The following is a 14,528-nucleotide window of genomic DNA, read 5'->3' as shown; positions in this document are numbered from 1 at the left end:
TAATGAGACATCCTGACTAGTCAAATGACATAAAAGGAAGTCAATGAATTCTAACCTCAAGGGCAAATCCTACAGTACACTGGCTGTCAAATTCAGCTACACACTGGAGCCACCTGGGAGCTGTGCATAGTACTGACCGCTGGACCACCCACTGGCCCTGGGCTGATGGAATGGCTCTGGGCTAAGATGGGACACTGGGGTTTGTAAATTACCAGTTGAGTATAATATAAAGCAAACTTTGAGAACACTGCTTTTTCCCCACATGAAGAACTGTGTGCATACAGATGCAGAAGTACACAAATCTGAAGCGTAAGGCTCCTTGAGATCCATAGATTAAATGCACTGCAGTCGCCAGCATCCTGGCTAGGAACACCACCAGCCTCCTATTTCGATCTTCCCAGGTGATCACAGCCCTGCCATCCAAGCATGGAGCAGTCCTCCCTGCTGAGAGATTTCAGTGTGGAGAATGGAGAGCCCCTCTCTCCTCGGAGTCCCTGCTTTGACAACAAGTGCACTGGAGAAGTTTGAATCAAGTGGGAGGCACATGGGCAGGCTCCCTAGATGAGGCCCTATTGAAGGGAATCTACATTTCCAATGGAACAGATGCTTCAGAGAGAAACTGAGAGTGCCAGCTCTTAGAATCGGTTCCACTTCATGCAGCTTCAACCAGAAACAAACCTCAATGTGCTTACAGGGAACAAGACCGTTCCTTCAATTGGAAGCTGCCTGCACGAAATACTTCTGTTCTGCACTTCCAAGCTTTTCTCAGCCAGCACGTTCAGATGACGTTTACACCCAAAGTGCAAATTGTGCTACCCAGAGATCCCTTGGGACATCACCAATATTCACATGGAACATTGGACGGTTGACAAGATAAATGGCCCAGAGTTTCATTGAAATATTTTTCTCAAATTTTTTGAAAACTCACTGGAAACGAAGGTACCCATGAGCAACAAACTCTGCTTTATACACAGAAACTTCTAAGTAAAGCCCGTAACTGCTGGCTCTAAGAAGGATTCCAATTCCTACTAGTTCAACCAAGCCCAAATCCCAATATGCTCTCTAGAAACACTTTTACATCCTGCAATTGAAGCTGTTTGTACACCCTGCTTCTCTTCTGCACTTCACACTCTTCTCATTGAGCACATTCAGAGAACAGTTCAGGCTCAATATCCAAAGTGTGCTAACAGGAGAGCCCTTGTACCTCGGAGCACTTGCTCAGATCGGAAGTGATAGGACTGATGGGTGGGTCAATACCTCAAAGATTCTTTGGAATCCATTCCTCAAACGGATTCTGAAAACTATCTTGAAGTTGCATGAGCCTGTCTGCAATGACCTTTGCTTTATTGAGTGCATAGATGGTTCCAAGTGAAATGGTGCCATCAGCTCTGACAAGAGGTTCTGCTTCCTGCATGTTCAACCAAGGAAAACCCGCCACGTGTTCACTGAGAACAAATCTACTTTGTGCACAAACTTTTTCTGTTTGCCCCCTACAAATGCATCTCAGGATGCACATTCAGAACACATTTCCTGAAAAACATGAGAAAGTATCATTGCAAAAGTTCACTCTGGTCTAGCATCACCAACATTGATTAGGAAATGAATTGCACAAGTTTCATCTTATCCCCTTGGTCTCCTTCTTCTAAAAACTCATTGAAACTGCAGGTACCTGACAGTAACCAACTTGCCATTGACCAAGAGCACAGTTGCTTCCAATGGAAACTGGGCCTGGCAGCTCTCAGAAGCCATTGGAATTAAGGCTACTTCAGCCAGGTACAAAGCTCAATGGGCACGAAGAGAAAAAAGTCATTTCCTAATATGGAAGCTGCTTGCCAAAATTCTTCTGTTTTGCACTTCCAAAATATTTTCAGGAAGCACACTCAGAGCACAGTTTCAGCCATATGCAAAGAGTGCTAGCAAGAGTGCCCTTGAACCTAGGTTCAGCAACTTGGAGAACTGTGGGCCCACTGGGAAGAGCAATTCCCCAAGGTGGATTGAAATCCATTGCTCAATTGTTTGTCACAGAATTCACTTGAAATCCAAGTGCCTGCCTGCATTGAACTCACATTGACCAATTGTACAGACGCTTCAGAGGGAAACTGCCACCTCTGAGAAGCGGTGGTTCTTCATGCTAGTTTAAGTAGTGACAAACCCCAATGTGCTCACTGAGAACAAAATGAGCTCCTGAATGTTGAAGCTGCTGAGAGACTGCTTTACTTTTGCACTCCCAAACTACTCTCAGCAAGCACATTCAGAGCCGAGGTCAGGCCCCAAATACAATGTTGGCTGGCAAGAGAGTCCTTGCGCCCAGGATCACCAATTTTGAGAAGCCAATGAGGACTGCTGAAAAGATCAATTCCATGAAATTCCATGGAAATCCACTCATCAGACCTTTCTGAGAACACTTAAAAAGAAGGTTTCTGCATGCAAGGAACTCTGTGTGACAGATGGCAAAGTTTGCCAAATGCAAACATGCCTACCAGCTCTGAGAAGCCGTTCTCATTCACACTGCTTCAACCAGGGAAAAATCTCCATGTGCTCACTGAGAACAAGTTAGCTTGTGCTACTTGAAGCTGCTTCTGCAAACAGCTTCACTTCTGCACTTCTAAACTGTTCTCATCAAGCACATTCAGAGCACAGTTCAGGCATGAAACACAAAGTGTGACAGAAAGAGATCACCAACTTGCAGGAGGAAAGAGGACCAGCTGAGAAGGTCCATTCTCCAAAGTCTCACTGACATCCATTTGTCACACTTGTTTACAACATACAGTTGAAGTGCAGGTGCCCACATGAGTTACTGTTTTGGATCAACGGCACAAAAGTTTCAATGTGAAAGCATGCCTGCCACCTGTAAGAAGCAGTTTTGCTTTCTTCTAGCTCACACAGGAAAAACACCATGTGCCCACTTACAACAAAGTTAGTCCTGCAAGTTGAAACTGCTTGCAGCAAATGGCTTCCATTCCCCACTTGCAGCCATCAGTGGTTGACAGATGGCACAGAGGCTTCAATGTGAAACCGTGAATGCCAATCATTACAAGTGCTTCTGACACTCTAGTTCAACCAGGGACAGCCTAAAGTGCTCAACGAGAACACACTTTGTTCCTGCAAGTGGAAGCAGCTTGCACGAACTGCTTCAGTTAGAAAATTCCAAGTTCTTCGCAGCAACCACATTCAGACCACAGTTCTGGCCCAATAGAAAATGGGTCCTACCAAGAGGATCCCGTACCTATGATCACCTTCATAAGGTAGCTTCCCAACTTCTGTGCGGAAGTGTGTTTCTCCTTGGCCCCTACACTGTTGTGGAGACCACTAGGAGTTCAGCTTTGTGCAGGATCATCTGACCTGGACTTTTTGCAAGACCTGTACAGCCCTCACACATGCTCAGATTCTACAGGAGTTTTCAGACCAGTCCAGGCAACAGTAGGCATCCATTCATTGTCTGCAGTCTACAGATTCCTAGATGCATGGCATTCATTAACATCAAATGCAGAATTTTCATCAAAAACTAATACATATATATCATTCCAATCCGAATCAAGAAAATCAGAAATATCCCCAAATCCAAAGAGTGGATCCCCATTGTGATGCTACCAGTGGAAAATTCCACAGCTGACCTCATGGGATGGTTCACAGTCAAAACACAGCTGCATGAAAAATATTACATGACATGACCTTCCTGCTATGTGAAAAGTGGCATGTGAAGTACACATGCATGTCTTCTTCAGACATGGGATTCATTTGCAAGACACCTTGTGCAATTGAAAATACTCCAAAATGGGAGAAATCAGAACCACGTCTCCAAAGTATTTCAGCAGAGACCAACTCCATCTGTCTATCTATGTCTCAGTGAGTGTGTGTGCTCTTGTGTTTGTGTGTCTTTGTTTGTGTTTGTACCATGATAGCAGATACTTCATTGCCCCCATTGGAAAACTGACTCAGATAATGCCATCTGCCAAACTCCTAAAAACCAAAGTTCTTGCTGATAGAATGAAACATTCCTTCCTGTTGGTTTGGATGTGTCCTTTAGGAATCACTGCTACATTTAGTATACTCAAATCATCACAGTAGATCAGGTAAAAAAAATATATATTTTAAAATAATAATATATTAATGGAAACAACAAATACAGGATAGAGTAACAACTGTGTTACTAAACAAGGTCAAAGACAATGGCAAACTATAGATTCAAACTTTGAAGCAAATAGTAATCAATGTTAATATTCCTGGGCTGCCTCAGCCCCGCCCAGGCACACAGCAGCAGAATGCTTTTGCAAGCATCCTCAGGAGGGCAGGAGCCTTCTTTGCAGGACGAGAGGGTGGTTGAGGCTGGATCCATTCATCATTCTTTTGGGAGAGGTTCCTTTTCCTCAGCACAAAGTTGGATTTTTTGTGAGGATTCTTGGCATAAAATACATTGGCCTCTGCTGGAATCCTCAGCTCTGGGGAGAGAGGGGTGTACAAAAAGAAGGTGGCACTCAGGAGGTGCTCCCTAGGACACCCCAACATCTGAGAGCCTGTGCCAGAAAAGGCCAGAGCCACACACCTGAGAGATCTCCAATTCAGCACCAATACCAACAAAGACAGCCTCCACGGTCCTCCCTGAGGAAGAACTAGGCAGAGCACTTCAACAGACCTAATGTCTGTTCCTACCAAAGGCTTTGGACTCCAGAACATCTCAGGTCCTCTTGCATCTGCCAAAGCACACCACTAGATTTACATCTGAAATCTCCCACAAAAGGCTCCTGTGCCGAAGATTCAGTCCCCACATGAGCCATCTTCATAGGTGGGTTTGGAGGGAAGCATTGGATGGTGAGTGCTCTGATGTCAATATGAAATTCTCATTCAGGATGAATACACTACTGGGGGGTGGGAGGGACTGGAAGAAAGGTTGAGCATGGTTGGAGGAAGACCTAAACAGGGGTGCGCCCTGGGCAACAGTACCTTGTTCCTGGTGGCTCCACTGAATCCTCATTCTCCAGTAGAGGTCCTCCCTCTCCATCTTTCTCTCTCTCCCTCTCTGCCAGCCTCGTTTGCTCTCTCCCAGTCTATGCCTTTGTGGCAAGGACTGAGGAGCTCTCCACTGCCACACACTGGAGCTTTATGGACAGCCTCAGTGCACAACCAAAGAGAATGCTATGAAACCCAGAGAAAAGGCCTAGGATTCCTCCTCTGAGTTATTTTCCTCAAGTATGGCCACAGTGAGGACAGGCTGACCAGCACGGATACCACACTAGAGCCATGCCTCTGTGTTGGTGGAGCCCGCCTCCATGTGAACCAGGCTTCTGAGAATGGAGGTCACATTCAAAATGCTGCCCTACTGAGAACAATGGTTCCAAAGACCAGCAAAGGGACTGCTTCCCTCCAACATGGTGTATGGCCCAGTGGTGCCATGACCCCAAGTGGGGGAATACAATAGCCCACTTCTCCTTCCTCTGAACACCTGTTTCCTGTCGCCCTCCTCTAACCTAGAGCCTGTTCTCCATCCCTTCTGGGTTGGATGTGGGGATCTCTGCTATGAATTTCTTAGGCTACCAAGGCCCCAGACAGACTTCCTCTTCCATAGACTCTACTAACCTAACAGTAGGTTAAGATAGGAGACAAGTGATCCTAAAACTCATCGGGATGGTGGTCTTCAGCGTACATAGGCTGGGATAATGGCTGCTGTGGTGTTTGGCTCACAAAAACCAACCAACCAACCAACAAAAAAGCGCTGGCATTATTATCAGATGAGCTTTGTGGCTACGTGCTCAGGAAGCCCTCATCTGACTTTAGTTAGGGATCATAACCTGGCTATTGTGATCACTCCCTGGCTAGTGGACTCAGGTGCGGAAGACCATGGAATTTATGCAAAAACAGATGATTCAGGCTGTCTCCCAGACTGTGTTTTCTTCCCAATTTCATCCTGTTACTGCTTGCTAGAATCCTGGCAATGCTCTGCCCAGGCAGTGGTTTTCTGGTCACACAGAAGGCTTTCAATCCTACTCCTTCAGTCCACAAAATGCCAGTTCCCTCTTTAGCCCATGCATTCCCATGTTCCTCTGAAACCACTCCTATCCCAGACCATGAAAGCATACTGCTCCTGGAAAGAGGCTTTCCTCCTCACTCCTCAATGATGTCAGCTTTGTATGCCTGTTAATGTCCAGGGGAGGGCACCTGGTGGGGAGCCGCAATATCCACTGGGGTATACTATTGGACCTCAAGACCTTCCACCAGCAGAAGTGCAGTTGGCTTTGTGCACGAACCCAACACACCTGTTGGAGTGTTCTTGGGGGTCAGAGACTACCCTTTTGTGCTAAGAGTTGACCTGAGTCCACATCCTGACCCTTGCTCTCTGCCATCTGATTGTCCCACTTACTCTGACGGTGAGAGATGATTTGGCCCAGCTCATAATCCTCCGGTTTCTCCTGAATAAGCAAGTGTTGGTCAAGGGCGCTGCGGATGACGTCAGGAGCCCTATCGTGGCAGGTCACCTGGAGCAGCATGGGAGGCAGGCCTTCAGGAAATGGGCCTTGAAGTGACTACTCAAGGACAGTGGGCAGGGGCATTCTGGAGGCACCTCCACTCTAAATACAAGGGCAACATCCATGACCCTACTACCTGAGGCTGACCTCCTACTCATCGCGTGGGCTCTTCCCACAGGCTACTAGCCCAATCCTTGTACATAAGACTTCCTGGACCTGCCATTGCTCTTTGTGGAGCTGCACTCCTCTCGGAGTGAAAGGACCCCACTACCTGCATACAGATGCAATCTCATCCCACAAGTTGGGAGGAATGGGACAATAGCCTCCAAGATCCCAGGTCTGCCCGAGGATGCAGGGGGCATTGGGAATGGCCTAGGCACAAAACCTAGAGGCTTTGGTCTGGATTGCCAGGGCTAAAAACAGACCCAGGAACATGACCACACACAGGAGTGCTGAAAGACAGCCACGAGAGCTCCTGGCCTCCAGAGGCTCAGTGCTGGCTGGGATGTAGGAGGGCACCTCATCCGGCAAGGGTGGTCATTGGGTTACCTGGACATTTAGTGTGCTTGCTCCACCATCCATATCGACTCTGCAGAGAGACTCTCTCAGCTCCTTGTTCAAGGAACATGCAGAACCTCACACTGCTGTCCTTCTCCATAGACGTCAGCATCCCATACAAGGGAACCTGCAACCTAGGTCCTATCCTATTCTCATCTGTCACCCATACCTGCCCCTGCCCTTCTGGACTGCATGCTGCCACCTGACACACAGACTCCCTCAGACATGGCGGTGGACAAGCTGCTGCTCTCCCTCATCTCAGCTCCAGCCCTTCACACTGACCTCTCCCTTCTTGATTCCCATCTATCCTCCTGATCATCCAGAAGCTCCAAATTCAAGAGGGCATGAGGAGTCCCTGGTATTGGACCAGTGTCTGCTCCCCACCCAGGTGTAAGCACCAGGGGACATCCCTGATCCCAGGCTTACCAGGACATCCTTGGCCATCTTTGGACTTTGTTTCTCTAAGTGGACACGAATTAAGCAGGTGTCTCCCACCTGCTTGTGGGAAAGCAGCCTGGAGGACTTGCAGGTTGATTCTGAGAACTGTGGGGGATGGAACATCAGCAAACCCAGAAACAGAAAGCCACCCCAGCCTGTCAGTTGGCTCTATGGGCTTCTAGCACATATGTCCAGGTGCTCAGGCTAATTATTTCCTCAGGTGGGAGTGGAATGGCAGCACAAGTACAGCTTGAATAACGTAGGTGTTTACCTCCTTTCCCTTGACCTGGGGGCATTTCCTCACGATGAAATATTTTATTTCCAGATTCATGGACAGACACACAAGTGAGTGGTCAGAGACCTTGATTTCTGCAGAGCGAAGTGGAGAGAATTGTTAAATGGCACTCAAGGATTATACCACAAAACACCCACAACCCCTGAGAGTCTCCGCCAGGCCCACCACACTTTGGTATTTTGGGGCCAAGGCCCACTTTCTCTTGGCTGTGAGTTATCCTGAGCCCACTGTGGATCATGTCTCCCCACTGTCTGATTGTCCTACTTACTCTCATCCTCAGACATCAATCTCAGCAGCTCAAAGTTGTCCACATCCTCATGCTGCAACAAATTTTGGTCCAAGGCCCTGCGGATGAGGCTTGTCACCGTCTCCTGAGAGGTCACCTGGATCAGGGTGGGACAAATGTCATCAGAGAATGGCTTTTAGAAGAGCTACCCAGAAGACTGTGGTCAAACATTCAGGAGAAATCTCAGCTACATATACAAGGGCACAATCTTGTTATCCTGCTACCTGAGTGTGGCCTCCATATACCCCCTGGGTTCTTGCAATGTGCTACTAGAACAATCCTGGTACAAATATCTGCCTGTACCTGCCATCTCCCCTCCCCCTGGGGAGCCACATTCCACTCAGGTCAAAGGACCAAACTGCCTATGCACAGACACACTCTCAACTCACTGAGATGAGAGCAATGGGCCAGGGATCTGCGCACCAAGTGTGCTCTGGGATGCAGGCTGCCTTTGGGGGTGGAAGAGGCAGATGCACTGAAAATTTTGGTCCTGACTGCCACTACACAAAACAGACTCAGATACAAGAGTGTGCACTTGAGTGCTTCATGATAGCTTTGAGAGACCCGGGCCTCTGGAAGCTCGGTGCGGGTCTGGTTGTAATGATGTACTTGACTCAGCACTGGCAGTCACTGAACATGCCTCCTCTGCAGCTGGACACCTGCAGCATTAGCGTGTCTACTGCACATCCATAGAAATTCTGCCAAGAACCCCTTTAGCTCCGTATTTACATACATGCAAAGTCTAACATTCCGAAGCTTTGGCATGACCCCCCAGGTGATCCCGACCCCAAATTCCTACACCTAGTCATGCTAAGGAGGTTCTCTTCCCTGCCACCAGGAACACATCCCCTCCTACACATGTGACAAGTCACTGCCACTTCCTCTGCTCCAACCTCACTCATTGAGAATACCAAGTTCTAGGCACTGCAGCCTGCACCCTGGACATATCTCTGACTTCATCTGTCCATGGCACTTCCATCTGCACTTCTGGCCTGCCAAACCCACAATACACAGGCCCACTCACCGCTGGCGCTGGGCATGCTGATGCTCTCCCTCCTCAGGTCAAGCCCTTAAGACGGACCTCTCTCTTCTTTATTTCCCACCACAGCCCCGGGGTTGGCTGTGTCTCCTGCCTTCCACTGTGTGGACACCCAGGAGGCAGCCCTGCTGTCAGGCTTACCAGGATGCACTTTGTCTCCCTCAGGCTCTGTCCCTCTAGGAGGACGTGAACAAAGCAGCTGTCTTCCACCTGCTCGCTGGAGTGAAGCAGTGAGGAGCTGCTACTGGTGACTTTCCTCATGCACCACTCATTGCTTTGGGTGGCCTGGGGCAATGATCCTGCAGCCACTGCAGAGCTGCTGCTCACAGCTGCTGGGATCCTGGATGCCACTGCCACAGAAGGCTCCAAGAACTGTGGGGGATGACAACATCAGCAAAGCCCAGCGACTGCACCCCACCCAGCCTGGCAGTTGGCTCTGTGGGCATTCTACAACATCCATCCAGAACCTGAGGTTCTTGTCCCCTTGGAGGATGTGGAGTGGCACCAGGAGTAAAGACTGAAGAAGGTGGCTATTTACCTCCTTTGGTTTGACCTTCAATGACTTGCTGGCAGCTGTTTCCCGAAGAAGAAAGTCATAATGCACTCCTCCATCCAGGGTATAATATACTTTCCCATCAGCAGGGACCCTCAGCTCTGGAGAGGCAGGGGCAGAGGCTTGGTAGGTGACACTCAAGGAATACACTACCCAACACCCCCCACAACTGAGAGCCTCTGCCAGCTCAGGTCTCACACACAGACCTGAGAGCCCCCGAATCCTACTGTTCCACCAAAGACTTCCCACTGATTCCTCCCTGAGGACCCTCTATGCACAGGAGGTCCACTCCAGGAACACCTTTCAAGGAAATAGCCCCTTGTACCCCAGAACCTCTTAGTTCACGTTGGACCCACCAAAGAGAAACAGCTAGACTTTGTATCTGGATTGGTCCCCAAAGACTCATGTGTTCAAGGTTTTCTCCCCACTGCAGCAATGATCACAGGTGGGTTTGGGGAAAAGCACTTGATGATGGGTGCCTCCACCTTGCCAGTGGATTCATCCACTCATACAGGGCTACACTCATTTGAGGGGTATGGTTTGGAGGTGTGTTGAGCTTGGGTGGAGGATGTCCACAGCAGAGCTGTGCCATCCAGAGCAATATATTTCTCTTGAGTTCCCCACTTGTGCATTTCCTCCTCATGAGTATAATTCTCATTCACATTTTTAATCAATTTATTGTTATACTTCTTGTTCAGCTTGTGTTTCTCCTTCTTGTTCTAGTTCTTCTTCATCTTCTCATGCTTCTTCTTATAGTCATCTTGACCTTCTTATTCATGGTCTTCTCCTTCAACTTATTTTCATATTTCTACTCCTCCTTCTCTTCCTCCTCCTCCTCCTCCTCCCAATCCTCCTCCTCCTCCTCCTCCTCCTCCTCCTCCTCCTCCTCCTCCTCCTCCTCCTCCTTCTTCTTCTTCTTCTTCTTCTTCTTCTTCTTCTTCTTCTTTTCTCTCTCTCTCTCTCTCTCTCTCTCTCTCTCTCTCTCTCTCTCTCTCTCTCTCTCTCTCTAGAGTTTACAAGCTGTGAAGGGTTCTATTCTACCACATACTTCTCTCTAGAAATGGCCTCTGGGCCTAAGTGGACTCAGTTTGCAGTGAATAGAAAGATTGGAAGCCAGAAATGATTCTTCATTGAACTGCTTTTCTCATGTACTCCTCTAGGTCAGGAAAGGCTGCCAAAGTAGGCACCCTGTGGTTGTCTGTCTTCTTTGACACAAGAGAAAGAAGCCTCTCTTCTTGGCCCCACATGGATAATAGCTTTGCAATGCCTCCTCAGGCCAAGGAAAGAACACATGATAGGCAGGTCCACAGCCCCTGGGGAACATGAAGAACCTGCAGATTTATGCCCCATCATTACACTTTGTTTGTGCACAAATCCCACCATACTCTTCCTGGGCATTGGGTCAATGCACACTTTGTTTTGGCTCCCAGTTATCGTGAGCCCACTGTGACTCACTGCTCCCTACCCTTTGATGGTTCCACTTACTCTGGTGGTTCGAGACAATTTGCAGAAGTTCGTAGTTTTCTGGATCCTCCTGCTGGAGCAAGTGTGCATCTAAGGCCCTGCGGATGATGACTGGAGTGCTGTCCTGGCAGGTCACCTGAGCAGGGTTGGAGAAAGCTCATCAGAGAGGGAATTTGGGAGTAGCTACCCAGAGGACAGTGCTCAAGGACAATCAGAGACAAGAGAGCTCTCAACACAAGGGCACCATCTTGTTACCCTGCTACCTGAAGCCTTCATGGGATCATGTGGGGTCTTCCTATGAGCCTCTAGTCCAATCTTGGTACAAGAGTTTGCTTCAACCTGCTATGCCCTACAGGGACAAGGGAATAAGGACCAAAAGGCTTTGTACAGACACACTCTAGTCCCATCAAGATGGGAGGAATGGTCCAGTGGACTTCAATATCCCTGCTCTGGTCTGGGATGCAGCTGCATTTGTGTGTGGACCAGGCACAAACCCTAGGTGCTTTGGTCCTGACAGCCAGGGCACAACACACACTAGGAATCTTTAATGATAGGCATGGAAGTTGCTGGGCTCGAGAGTGTCAGTGCTTGCTGGGGTGTCAGGAGGTTCGGACCCAGCAGGTGCACTGGCTCAACCTGGAGGTGGTCACCAGAATCTCATGATGGATGCTCCATACCCAGGAAAACTCTGCAGAGAGACCCGCTAAATCTCTATTCACATACATGCAAACTAGGACACTAATGGGCCCCTCCAAGTCCCCCAGTTGTCTGTGACCCACACCTACCCACCCTAATCATTCTACAATGGCTCCCTTCCCTTCAACCAGCAACATATCCCCTCCCACACACAAGAAAATGACTGCCAACTCCTCTGCTTCAACCTCCACGGTTCAATATACTCCTCCTCAATACCAAAATCAGTAGAGGACGGCCTGTACCCTCGGTGTTTCTCTGACCTCCTCTGAACCCAGCACTCACTCCTGCACTTCTGACCTGCACACCCCAAAACACGCAGGCCCACTTGCACCCAGACCTGGCATGCTGCTGCTCTCCCGCCTCTCTCTTCCTCATTTTATGCTCTCCTTCCTGACCTTCCAGAAGCTCCAGTTCAAGAAGACAGGCCTAGTCCAAGGTGTTTGCTGTGGACTCGGTCTTCCCCAGTGTGGGATCCCAGGAGACTCCCCTGCTCAAAGACTCACCAGGATGCTCTTATACTGTGTTCTTTCATTTTCCAGGTAGACGTGAATGAGGCACCTGCCTCTCACCCGCCTGTTGTACTGGGGCCGTGGGGAGTACCCAGTGGAGACCCCTGATGTCCTGGACTCCGGCTCTGCCCCTTCCCAGGGAGAAGGCTCTGGCTCTGGGGTTGGCTTAGGAGCCGTGACAGGAACTGAGCTTGTAGCTAGAGGAGAAAAGATGCCAACATGACTGCCTTGCCCTGACCTTCGCACAGACAGACAAAAACCTGCTGCCAGGAAGAACTCGGGCCCTTAGCCCACACAGGACCTCTTTGTAGACTGGGGTCACTTCCTGAATGGACAAAGGCTTATCCTAATTTCCAGCCCAACACCAGGCATACAGGCTCCCTGCAGTGGGACAACAGTCAGACCTTTCCTCATATACCCTTAGGTACTCACCCCGGTCCGCCTGGCTCTCAGACTCTGCCTGGCTTGATATGCCATCTTCAGTTGGAGCCAGGAGGTGGTATGCTTGGTGCTCCAAGTACAAGCCAACCAGCAAGAGCCCCACGTATGGCAGCAGGTGCTGCAGACTCAGAGAGCCTGGAGGCTGATGGGAAGCCTCGGTGTAGAAGTTCACCCAGGTCCCCAGGAAGGAAGGTGAGGCACTGTGGGGAGGCAGGTGTGGAGTCAGCAAAACCCTGGCCTTGCCTTCGCCATGGGCTCCTGAGCAAACCTCTGACCCTACACTTCTGAACTGTCCCTGGTTCTGAACACACCAGTCCACCTCAGGCAAGACACAGTGGCTGTACAGGCAGGGTCAGGACAGGTCGCTACAGGCAAAGAACCTTCAACGAAGGAGCGCTAGATCCATGGTTTGACCAGCTCTCCCCTCCTCTGGGCAGGCCTGACACTCTTCTTCCTCTTGGCTACATGCTCTCCAACCTGGAGTGCACCTTCTGGGAGTGTCTGTCCTCCTGCCCACTCTTCTCAGGGCTCAAGAGACACCTCCTCCCCTGGCGTGGGCTGCAATGCTACCTCATTCTCTGTGAGCTCACTGAGTCCCCCTGAGTAGCGGTGGACCTCTCTTTTCCCATGAGTGCAGACCACATCTCTGTGGCCCTGGGGGAGGACAGGGAGGTGTGGTGTGGGGGGATCCATTGTCCCAGGGCCTTCCCCAGAGGACCCTGACTCCACCTACAACTCCCCGCCTTACCCCTCCTACTGTTGAAGCCCCACACCTTACACTGCAGGCAGAAAACTGAATTGGGCAGAGCAGTCTTTCCTCAGCCTTCCCAAGTCAAATCACCTTGCAGGTCCCTATTCTGGAAACAGGAGCCCACCCTCTTGACCCCAAGCCCATTCCATGTTGAAGTTGGTCCAAGGGTCCACCACAGTCACTGAAGAGGACAACGTGCAGTTATGCCTCATGGAGTCAGGGATGCAGTCACATGGAGGATATGTACTCATGGCACCTGCGGTTTTAGGCTGACCCCATGAAAAGGGACACAATGGCAATCATTTGCACCCCATTTTTCACTGAATTATGAAACGTAACTGGAAACGTGTCTTCACACAGTGGGTGCTTTCTCCATGTTCACCAGTGAATGAGCCCAAACTGCTGATTCCCACATATCTCTGGGTGTGGGAGCTGCCATGTCCAAAGCCCCTGTCCAGCCATGTCCCAGCTAGGACGCTCTGTCTCACTATGTATACTAACATGTCTTTATTTTATTTTTTTTTTTTAGTTCCAATAATGTTGAACAATTTTATTGTTTTTTTAAAGATTTATATTAATTTGTAATTTGTCTTATTACTAATATTCTTGAAGTGTTAGTGATTAGAAAACATGTTCTGTTGTACCTCAGTGATTATTAAATGAATGAAATGAAAGGTGTTTTTGTAGTACACTTCATATCACCATATGGGATAAAGAAAACTTGAATGTTCCAGTGTGGGATCTGCCACTTCATAGTTGGGAAACCCTGGGCAAACTCTGTCATCTCTGCAGAACTCCATTTTTTTATTGGTTTTTCAAAACATTACATAACTCATGACATATCATCTTTCATACATTTGATTCAAGTGGGTTACGAACTCCCATTTTTACCCCAAATACAAGTTGCAGAATCACATTGGTTACACATCCACATTTTTCCATAATGCCATATTAGTGACTGTTGTATTCTGCTACCTTTCCTATCCCCTAATATCCCCCCTCCCCTTCCCTCCCATCTTCCCTGTCTACCCCATCAG

This window comes from Urocitellus parryii, chromosome 12 (assembly GCF_045843805.1).
Source record: "Urocitellus parryii isolate mUroPar1 chromosome 12, mUroPar1.hap1, whole genome shotgun sequence".
In the NCBI taxonomy this organism is placed as follows: domain Eukaryota; kingdom Metazoa; phylum Chordata; class Mammalia; order Rodentia; family Sciuridae; genus Urocitellus; species Urocitellus parryii.
This window is presented reverse-complemented; position numbering follows the sequence as displayed.